The sequence below is a fragment of the Trichomycterus rosablanca genome, chromosome 9 (assembly GCF_030014385.1).
Source record: "Trichomycterus rosablanca isolate fTriRos1 chromosome 9, fTriRos1.hap1, whole genome shotgun sequence".
Taxonomy (NCBI): domain Eukaryota; kingdom Metazoa; phylum Chordata; class Actinopteri; order Siluriformes; family Trichomycteridae; genus Trichomycterus; species Trichomycterus rosablanca.
In genome coordinates, this window is record NC_085996.1 from 40,416,549 (window position 1) to 40,428,827 (window position 12,279).

The following is a 12,279-nucleotide window of genomic DNA, read 5'->3' on the forward strand; positions in this document are numbered from 1 at the left end:
ATAGTGTATAATATAGTGTATAATATAGTGTATCATATAGTGTGTAATATAGTGTATAATATAGTGTATAATATAGAGTATAATATAGTGTATAATATAGTGTATATATATAGTGTATAATATAGTGTATAATATAGAGTATAATATAGTGTATAATATAGAGTATAATATAGTGTATAATATAGTGTATAATATAGTGTGTAATATAGTGTATAATATAGTGTATAATATAGTGTATAATATAGAGTATAATATAGTGTATAATATAGTGTATAATATAGTGTGTAATATAGTGTATATATATAGTGTATAATATAGTGTATAATATAGAGTATAATATAGTGTATAATATAGAGTATAATATAGTGTATAATATAGTGTATATATATAGTGTATAATATAGTGTATAATATAGTGTATAATATAGAGTATAATATAGTGTATAATATAGTGTATAATATAGTGTATAATATAGTGTGTAATATAGAGTATAATATAGTGTATAATATAGAGTATAATAAAGTGTATAATATAGAGTATAATAAAGTGTATTATATAGTGTATAATATAGAGTATAATATAGTGTATAATATAGTGTATAATATAGTGTGTAATATAGAGTATAATATAGTGTATAATATAGAGTATAATAAAGTGTATTATATAGTGTATAATATAGAGTATAATATAGTGTATAATATAGAGTATAATATAGTGTATAATATAGTGTATAATATAGTGTATAATATAGTGTGTAATATAGTGTATAATATAGTGTATAATATAGAGTATAATATAGTGTATAATATAGTGTGTAATATAGTGTATTATATAGTGTATAATATAGAGTATAATATAGTGTATAATATAGTGTGTAATATAGTGTATAATATAGTGTATAATATAGAGTATAATATAGTGTATAATATAGTGTGTAATATAGTGTATTATATAGTGTATAATATAGAGTATAATATAGTGTATAATATAGAGTATAATATAGTGTATAATATAGTGTGTAATATAGTGTATAATATAGTGTGTAATATAGAGTATAATATAGTGTATAATATAGAGTATAATAAAGTGTATTATATAGTGTATAATATAGTGTATAATATAGTGTATAATATAGTGTATAATATAGTGTGTAATATAGAGTATAATATAGTGTATAATATAGAGTATAATAAAGTGTATTATATAGTGTATAATATAGAGTATAATATAGTGTATAATATAGAGTATAATATAGTGTATAATATAGTGTATAATATAGTGTATAATATAGTGTGTAATATAGTGTATAATATAGTGTATAATATAGAGTATAATATAGTGTATAATATAGTGTATAATATAGTGTGTAATATAGTGTATAATATAGTGTATATATATAGTGTATAATATAGTGTATAATATAGAGTATAATATAGTGTATAATATAGTGTATAATATAGTGTGTAATATAGTGTATAATATAGTGTATAATATAGTGTATCATATAGTGTGTAATATAGTGTATAATATAGTGTATAATATAGAGTATAATATAGTGTATAATATAGTGTATATATATAGTGTATAATATAGAGTATAATATAGAGTATAATATAGAGTATAATATAGAGTATAATATAGAGTATAATATACTGTAGATTATAATATAGTGTGTAATATAGTGTATATATATAGTGTATAATATAGAGTATAATATAGAGTATAATATAGAGTATAATATAGAGTATAATATAGAGTATAATATAGAGTATAATATAGAGTATAATATAGAGTATAATATACTGTAGATTATAATATAGTGTGTAATATAGTGTATATATATAGTGTATAATATAGAGTATAATATAGAGTATAATATAGAGTATAATATAGAGTATAATATAGAGTATAATATAGAGTATAATATAGAGTATAATATAGAGTATATATATAGTGTATAATATAGAGTATAATATAGAGTATAATATAGATTATAATATAGTGTATATATATAGTGTATAATATAGAGTATAATATAGAGTATAATATAGAGTATAATATAGTGTATATATATAGTGTATAATATAGAGTATAATATAGAGTATAATATAGAGTATAATATACTGTAGATTATAATATAGTGTGTAATATAGTGTATATATATAGTGTATAATATAGAGTATAATATAGAGTATAATATAGAGTATAATATAGAGTATAATATAGAGTATAATATAGAGTATAATATACTGTAGATTATAATATAGTGTGTAATATAGTGTATATATATAGTGTATAATAAAGAGTATAATATAGAGTATAATATAGAGTATAATATAGAGTATAATATAGAGTATAATATAGATTATAATATAGTGTATACAGTATATATAGTGTATAATATAGAGTATAATATAGAGTATAATATAGTGTATAATATAATGTATAATATAGAGTATAATATAGAGTATAATATAGAGTATAATATAGAGTATAATATAGTGTATAATATAGTGTGTAATATAGTGTATAATATAGTGTATAATATAGTGTGTAATATAGTGTATAATATAATGAGATCAGCAAGCGCTCCTGGACATTAAATCATTAATATAAATGTATTGAGGCGACAGCAGTCCCTCGTGTTCCGATGCACGAAGCAGCAGCCTCTTTGTTTACACTCGTAACGGTGAAGGAGGAAGAAGCACAAAAGAAGCAGACGTGCTGGGATTCTGTGCAGAACTTGAAAAACATGCTTCATCCTCTTCTGAGTTTTTGCTTGCAAATGTTGTGTCACTCATGAATGTCGCTCATGAACAACGATGCTCAGATTCAATCCCAACGGGACATCAGGAACTGCCGTGTGCTGGCTTTCACAGGCACGTGGCTTGGCGCTACGGTTCCAGGCAATGGAGTGAATCTCCTGATGTTGAAGTCCAACCTCAGTTAATTTATCTGTGACCTTCATCCCACCCCAAGCAGATAAAAACTGTGCACTGGACTTTCTGTATGAGACCAGTAATGGTCTGAAGAAGTCACTTCCCGATGCTGTTTAAGCACAAAACGTTACCATTTCCCACTTAAGCCGAGCAAGTCTCACGCTGGCAAAACCAGTTCTTCAAACCAGGACGATCTACAAATGGCGTGAGGAGGCCAGGTTCACACTTCAGGTCTGCTTCCATTCAACAGATTGGCAGATCTTCCAGCATAAAATCCTAAACAGAAACCCTGGGTCAACACTGAAGTAAGAGCCAAACTCTAAACTCTCAGCATATAAATCTGGAGATCTAGTGGCACACAGGAGAGCCAGGTATGATCCAAGAACCATCAGGTCCACCAATAGCGCTTTTCCACCAAAAGAACCCTGGTTCTGGTTCTTGAACCGGTTCTGTTCGGGTGTTTGGTAGAGAACCGACCTTCGTTTCCACCAGTTTTTGGGAACCAAGCCTGCGTCATCAATGGTGGGCGTTACATATCGAAGGTAAAGAGTAACATGATGGTGTAGCGTGTAGATTATCTGTGGGGATTTGTGCTGCTGTTACAGATGTTGGTTTTTGTGTAAAAAGCATGGATCAGCTGTTGGTGATAAGAAGACGTGACGTGTTTGTCTCAGTTGTTGTTTTCTTTAGTTCATTCACTCTCACCGTGTAATAACCGATTTGCTCAGCGCTCGACTTGAGAGATAAAACATCATTAAAGTTCCATGATACGAACAAACATCTGTGCTCTGTACTGGTTATAAGTGCTCTGTACTGGTTATAAGAGCTCTGTACTGGTTATAAGAGCTCTGTACTGGTTATAAGTGCTCTGTACTGGTTATAAGTGCTCTGTGCTGGTTATAAGTGCTCTGTACTGGTTATAAGCGCTCTGTACTGGTTATAAGAGCTCTCTACTGGTTATAAGCGCTCTGTACTGGTTATAAGAGCTCTGTACTGGCTATAAGTGCTCTGTACTGGTTATAAGTGCCTCTGTACTGGTTACAAGTGCTCTGTGCTGGTTATAAGTGCCTCTGTACTGGCTATAAATGCTCTGTACTGGTTATAAGAGCTCTGTACTGGTTATAAGTGCTATAGTGAGAGTTCTGCCAGACATGCTGAGATGAGAGCTGACCCTTGGGTGTCTGAAGGAGGGAATAACGGAATCAGTTGAGTATCATTTGCATACAAATGGTAAGAAAAGCCAAGGAATGATGTGACTTTACCATGAAAATGGGTGTAGATTGAAAAAGTAAACAGACCAAGTACAGAGCCCTGTGGGACACCAGTTGAAAGATTGCATTTTTGATGCTCATTTATTTGCAAAGCAAGATAGCCAGTATAAATGTAATTGTGAGATTTGTCTGATATAAAAATAGTCAGTATTGCTCCAAATACAGTTTTAACATTACACAATATAAACACGATCATTTATCAGAATGTATATTTTTTTATTTAAGGTAACATAAATAAAATGAGCTAGAATTCTTTACATTGTGTGAATGTATTTACCTTGTTTACCGAGACCGTATGTCAGTAGTAGATCCTCCAGAGTGGTACAGGATGGGGGTGTTTGAGGGCAGAGGTTTTAGGAGTCACGGTTTGCCACTGAGCCACAGTGAGCTGAATATCTTGCTGAACGATCTCTGGTTGGATTAAAACACGCAGAAGTGGATCAGACTTCAGGCTTTAGGTTAATCCGAGCTCTTCCCAGACTGAGTCCGTCTCCGGAGTGCCAGTTCAGTAATCAGACGTATGATAGCACTGCGAGAGCTTCAGAGAGGCTTAATAACAAACTCGGTGAGCACAGCACTGAAACTAATAGGGATTTACAGGAGGGTGCTCGCGGGCTCAGTGTTAGTATTTTTAAGTGAATAACAGGATTCTTTTAATCCTCTTCAGTTCTAGTTTTATCAGTTTCCACAACAGAATAGTATATTTTGTATTTTCTGTCACTGCGCCACCAAAACATTGCCCAAAAATGCTGCACAAATAGGTTTTGTTTTGTATCATATTTGATCTCTCAATAAAAGCTCCTCTGGTGCATGCAGTACATACAAAATCCACCAGGGGCAGAAAACAAGTATCAAATTGTACACATCAAGTTTTTCAGAACAACAACATACATAATGATGATGTAGAGACCTCTAAAACTCATGTATCAAATAGGATACGCTTGGCATTATAGGGTTAAGACATTTACTCCGTTTCGTGTACTAGCCACCACCACTAGAAGATCTCAGATCTTGCTGTAAATGCAGATCTCCAGGTCCTTACTGGTCTTCCACGTCGTCTAGGACCATCTGGTGGTGTCCATTGTATTGAAGTAGATGCTGATCTGCTTAGAGGTAGTCGTAGGACGTGACCAGCTAATCTGATGCGTCGCTGGACCAACATGGTCTGCTTTGCCGTAAGACGTCATCATTTGTTGTGGTAGCTGATACTCAGTATACGGCGTAGACAACGTTGATAGAAGACTGTAGGGTTTAGTGCTCCATAGTTTAGTCTAACTACCGTGGTAAATAAAATATAATAAACACACACCATGTGGCCAAATGTACATGATCACACTGACTGAATTCAGATGATTGAGCCACGCCCATTATTAACGTGTATAAAATCAATTATATACCTCTAAATGTGGTAGGGTTTTTTTGTTTCAGCACCGATGGCAAAGCCAGATCCAAGACAAGTTTGATGTTGAGGAACTTCAGTGACCTGCACAGAACCCGTACCTTAATCCTATTAAATACCTTCAAATTAATTGGAAAGTTCACGACAACTCAAGCATTTAATTAGAGCCACAAACAACAAGATTCAGCAAAACAGGGACCTGAAACTAGGACTAAATACAGGTCTTCAGGACCCAGTGTTGCTGTGCAGCACCCACATAACCTGCTACACCACTGAGACACATTATTATTATTATTATTATTATTATTATTATAATCATTCTAATTATTATTATTATTATTATTATTAATAAACTCCTCATTATTATTATTATTATTACAATTATTAAAATTACTATCATAAATATGAATTATTCTTATTACAACTTTAAAGCCTCAAATCCCCTAAAAGCAAGAATGTAAATTATTATTATTATTATTATTGTTATTGTTACTATTATTATTATTATTATTATTATTATTAATATAATGACTATTATTATTATGATTACTATTATCATTATAATTATTATCATTATTATTATTACAATTATTATTATTATTACAATTAGTATTATTATTATGATTATTGTGATTATTATTATTATTATCATCATCATCATTATTATTATTACTATTATTACTATTATTACTATTATTATTTATTATTATTATTATTATTACAGTTATTATTATTATTATTATTATTATTATTATTATTACAATTATTATTATTATTATTACTACTACAATTATTACAATTATTATCATATTATTAATTATTCTTATTACATTTTTAAAGCCCCAAATCCCCTAAAAGCTATAAAAAATATTATTATTATTATTATTATTATTATTATTATTATTATTCAAATTTAAAGCCCCTGAAATCATTAGCTGTTTTTCAAAAAGCTCAAAATGTAGACATACCCTTGGCCATGCAGCACCAACACCAGCTTGTGCATAACAGAGTTTTCTTTATGTGCTCAATAGATGCTGATTAAAGGCACATAAAGTCGACGTGTAAAATTGCTGAAGCGGTTTGGACAGACATGACGGCTATACAAACTCTATACTGGAGAAAATCACAGGAACCCGGCTCTCCTGGTGTATTATAGTCTGGAGACTGAACACCACTAAACTAATAAAGATCGACACTTAAACTGAACAGATCATGAAGCCAGCAGTTATCTGGATTTGCGGTGATCCCCGGCCGGAGAGGAACTGATCCGATTGGACAGAATGGACCTGGTGTAAAGTGCTGGAGGGTCGTATGGAGTCTCAGATGGCCAGCGGTGGTGCAGCTTAGGGTGTGCGCTCGGACTACTTTCATTCTGCATTAGTGTCAGCAAGATAAATGAAAGTCATGGAGAGATGTTCCTCCAACCTGCGGCCATAATAAGCTTCCAGTAATGTTATTCATATCCACTATAACACACAGTCCTACTGCACCACATCCAAACAAAGCACTTGCACACCACGTCTGATTATTTATTCATGTATTTCATTTATGTAATATAATGCATTTTATTATTTCTTTAGTGAAAATGCTGCATCACACCAGAGCACTAGAAATACAACCCCAAATCAGAAAAAGTTGGGACAGGATGGAAAATGTAAATAATAAAAACACAAAGTTCCTCACATTTGCTTTGACTTTGATTTGATGTCAGACAGGATGAACCTGAGATATTTCATCTTTTATCTGCTTAACTTAATTTCATTTATTAATAAACATCCATTCCTGCATTTCATTGAGGTAAAACACTAAATAATAATGTGATGTTAAACAGGTGATGTGAACAGGTGATTGTGATCATGGTTCGGTACAAAAGCAGCATCCAGGAAAGGCTGAGAGTCTCTGATGAGTAAAGATGATCAGAGGATCCAGTTTGTCCACAAATGTGTGAGAAAATAATTGAAGTGTTTAAAAACAATGAACCTCAAAGAAAGATTGGAAGGGATTTGCATGTTCTCCCTCTACAGTGCAGAATATCATTAAACCATTCAAGGAATCAGGAGGAATTTCAGTGTGTAAAGGTGGAGGGTGCAGCTTAATCTGAACGCTCGTGATCTTCCATCCCTCAGACGCCATCAAGAACCTCCACTCAACACTAGCTGATATAACCACATGGGTGAGGGATTAGTTTATCAAACCTTTATCAGCTCTACAATACAGAGTTACTGCACTAATCATACTTAACACTTTACTGTGCAAACAAGAAGCCTCATGTTAACCATGTCCAGAAGCGGCGTCCACTTCTCTGGGCTCGGAGGCATCTAGGATGGACCATCACACAGTGGAAACGTGGATTGTGGTCAGATAAATCAGCATTCCAGCTCTTTTATGAAAAAAAAGGACGCCATGTGCTCCGGATCAAAGATGAAAAGGATCCAGACTGTTATCAGTAACATGTCCAAAAGCCAGGGTGTGTCATGGTATGGGGGTGTGTCAGTACGAGGGTCTGTCATGGTATGGGGCGTGTCAGTACGAGGGTCTGTCATGGTATGGGGTGTGTCAGTACCAGGGTGTGTCATGGTATGGGGGTGTGTCAGTACGAGGGTCTGTCATGGTATGGGGCGTGTCAGTACGAGGGTCTGTCATGGTATGGGGTGTGTCAGTACCAGGGTGTGTCATGGTATGGGGGTGTGTCAGTACGAGGGTCTGTCATGGTATGGGGTGTGTCAGTACCAGGGTGTATCATGGTATGGGGGTGTGTCAGTACGAGGGTCTGTCATGGTATGGGGCGTGTCAGTACGAGGGTCTGTCATGGTATGGGGTGTGTCAGTACCAGGGTGTATCATGGTATGGGGGTGTGTCAGTACGAGGGTCTGTCATGGTATGGGGCGTGTCAGTACCAGGGTGTATCATGGTATGGGGGTGTGTCAGTACGAGGGTCTGTCATGGTATGGGGCGTGTCAGTACCAGGGTGTATCATGGTATGGGGGTGTGTCAGTACGAGGGTCTGTCATGGTATGGGGGTGTGTCAGTACGAGGGTCTGTCATGGTATGGGGGTGTGTCAGTACCAGGGTATATCATGGTATGGGGGCGTGTCAGTACGAGGGTCTGTCATGGTATGGGGGTGTGTCAGTACCAGGGTGTATCATGGTATGGGGGCGTGTCAGTACCAGGGTGTGTCATGGTATGGGGTGTGTCAGTACCAGGGTGTATCATGGTATGGGGGTGTGTCAGTGCCCTTGGTAAAGGTCATTTACTCTCTGTGATGCAGCATTAATACAGAAAAGTACACTGAGATCTTAGAGCAACATGTGCTGCCTTCAAGACGTCGTCTTTTCCAGGGACGTCCAGCATTTTTCAACAAGACGATGCAAAACCACCTGCTGCACACATTACAATGTGGTAAACGCTTTACCGTCCCAACTTTTTTTGGAATGTGTTGCAGGTCTAAAATGTTTATTAATAAATGAAATGAAGTTGAGCAGATAATAGATGAAATATCTCAGCTTCATCCTGTCCCAACTTTTTCCTGAGTTGGCGTTGTATATTATGTTCTTATTAAAATGTTTTTTTTTCTTAGAGAATTAGGCCTGTATTCATACGAGGGAATGTACAGAGATGTAAAATAATAAAGTATATTGTACAGTTTTTAAGTATTTCCCTGAGCACACTATAGCCAGAAATAAGTGGACGTGTGCATGTAAAAGCACCGATTCTAAAACCGAAGGTCTTTTCTATCTATAAGAGCATCTACAGTTTCCATTTCTGCAGCCTCCAGTCTGCGTGTTCAAGTGCTCCTGGAATTATTGACCAAACTGAAGAAATAAACCCAGGATAAAATAAACGCTAACATGAGATCAGCCTGGAATTGAGAGCTTCAGCGTGGAATGAGAGTGTCAATCAGCAGGAAGGGCTGAAATTATAATCCGCTCGCTCGGGTTGCTCTGTAATTACTTATATTGTGTAAATGCAAATTTGTGCATGGAATGTGTTATTTAAATCAGCCCAGATTGCCGAGCTCTTATCCACTAGATACTCATTCCACATTTTTTCCAGGGACACTTTTGAGAAATTAAAAAGCACACGGTCCCACAATCAATAGCGGGTCAGGGAGGAAAATTGCTTTTCAGTGCAGCACTTGATTGCATTTATCACCCTGAAGAATCAGTGATGTATGATACAATGAGTGTGATGGAACATCATGCAGGCACAGATCTGCACGAGAGAGCCGCGTATTACCAAGAACGTCCAGATTTAGTCTTTATTTGTGTGTATAAGGATGATATTTTCTTAACCGCTTATCCAATCAGGGTCGTGGGGGGGGGGGGGGGGGGGGGGGGTGCTGGAGCCTATCCCAGCTTTTCAATGGGTGCAAGGCACACAGTAACACCCTGGACGGAGTGCCAGTCCATCACAGGGCGCGCACACACACACACACACACACACACACACACACACACACACACACACACACACATTCAGCTATAGGGGCAATTTAGTATCTCCAATTAACCTGACTGCATGTTTTCGGACTCGTAGACACGGGGAGAACATGCAAATCCACACAGAAAGGACCCGGACCGCCCCACCTGGGGATCGAACCCAGGACCTTCTTGCTGTGAGGCGACAGTGCTACCCACAAAGCCACCATAATTTATATCAGTGAACGTATATTTCTATATGCTGTTAAATTTTGGGTCCTGTGGATCTGGAGGCGGTTCAGATGTTCATCCAATGTCTGGATGGGTTTGTTTCGGCTACTTTTGGCCCTCGTCTTCTTTATTACAGATCAGATCAAAATCTGGCATAAGGACGTCTATCCTCATCACCCTAACCGATACTGGCATTTATGTACAGTGTATTTATATTATCAGCATAAAGCAGACACTTTTATCCAAAGCGACTGTATAGTGTCTATAAAGTTGAAGGCCATAGCCGAGTAGCCTAGTGGTTAAGGTACTGGACTAGTAATCAAAAGGTCGCTGGTTCAAGCCCCACCACTGCCATGTTATCAATGTTGGGCCCTTGAGCAAGGCCCTTAACCCTCAATTGCTCACACAGTTTACTGTCACAGTACTGTAAGTCGCTTTGGATATAGGGTGTCTGCTAAATGCTGAAAACGTAACCATAAATTAAGGTTAAGTGCCTTGCTCTTTATGTGGCAGTGTTGGGGCTTGAACCAGTGACCTTTCGATTACTACTCCAGTACATTAACCGCTTAAATGGTACCGGTGCGTGGGTCATTAATACCGGGCCGCACAGAAAGAATGAATAATTAGAGACGCTACAGGTTTGATTCCCAGGTGGGGCGGTCCGGGTCCTTTCTGTGTGGAGTTTGCATGTTCTCCCTGTGTCTGCATGGGTTTCCTCCGGGTGCTCCGATTTCCTCCCACAGTCCAAAAACATGCAGCCATGCTGATTGGAGACACTGAATCGTCCTATAGGTGCCAGCCGCTAGGATGCATAACAATGCACCAGTGCATCATAGTGCCGGTCCCAAGCCCAGGTAAATAGGGAGGGTGTGTCAGGAAGGGCATCCGGCATAAAAACTGTGCCACATCAATAATGCAGATCACGATCCGCCAGCAACCCCTAACGGGAGCAGCTGAGAAAATAGAGTTCAGCTGAGTAGTTAAAACATTAAACTTCTTGTCTTTTATACTTTTTATCAAATAAATTACAGTCATAAGGATTTATTTGGAATTAGGTTTGTTATAGCCGCTCTGTTCAGCATCATTTGCTTACTACAAATGAATGTTGGTCTCAGCGCCGCGTTCTCTCACCGTTACTGCCGGTGGATCTAACTGCAGCGATGTACCAGATGATCTAATAAGTAGATTTTTATTGACATCTCTTTTGAGGCAGTTTGAAGGAATTAAAAAGCACGCGGTCCAGCGATCAATAACGGCTCGGGGAGAAGATTGTTTTTCGGCGCGGCACTTGACTGCAATTATCACCTTCAAGAATCAGTGATGGATGATACGATGATCGTGGTGCATTCTGGAGGAAAATGACTGCACGTCTGCGTACTCGTCTGGGCGCTATCTCGTTTCTTCATCTATTCTTCTGATGCGAGATCCACAAAGGTGATAAACCATAAACACTGCTCAGTTACAAGTACTAATTGAAGAATTAACTGAAAAACATTTGAGGATGTGCGACTATATTGATGCAGTCTTTATTAAAAACTAACTTAGGAGGTGCACAGCTTCGGTTCTGGCCTGGTAGCCGGTCGGCTGATGTGTTGGGTCATGATGGTGAAGGAGGTTGGTGATGTCCAGGGCTACCTTCTGACTGTACCTTTAGTTCTCTTGTATGTAGGATTATGTTCCAAACATCTAACTGCAAGTTTGTTTGCTCCCAAGTTTCTGTTCCAGCTCTTGGTGGCTGCAGTTCAACCTTCTACTACCTGAGGCTGGATCCTGCCATGCTGTCAAAGCCATCCACGCTGGACTGTTAGATATTGAATATTGTAAATATGCAGTGACCGCACCACCAATGGACGTAACATCCAGAAACTCACCACTAAATATACAGGTACAATGAGAAACCTGCAAACTCTGAGTTCTAAAATTATTCCTGTTATTTGTTGCACTATTAGTACGTTCATAACAGAGATGTTCAATCATTTATCATTAATAAGTAAAGCAGTCAAAGTAAATTAGAATAACA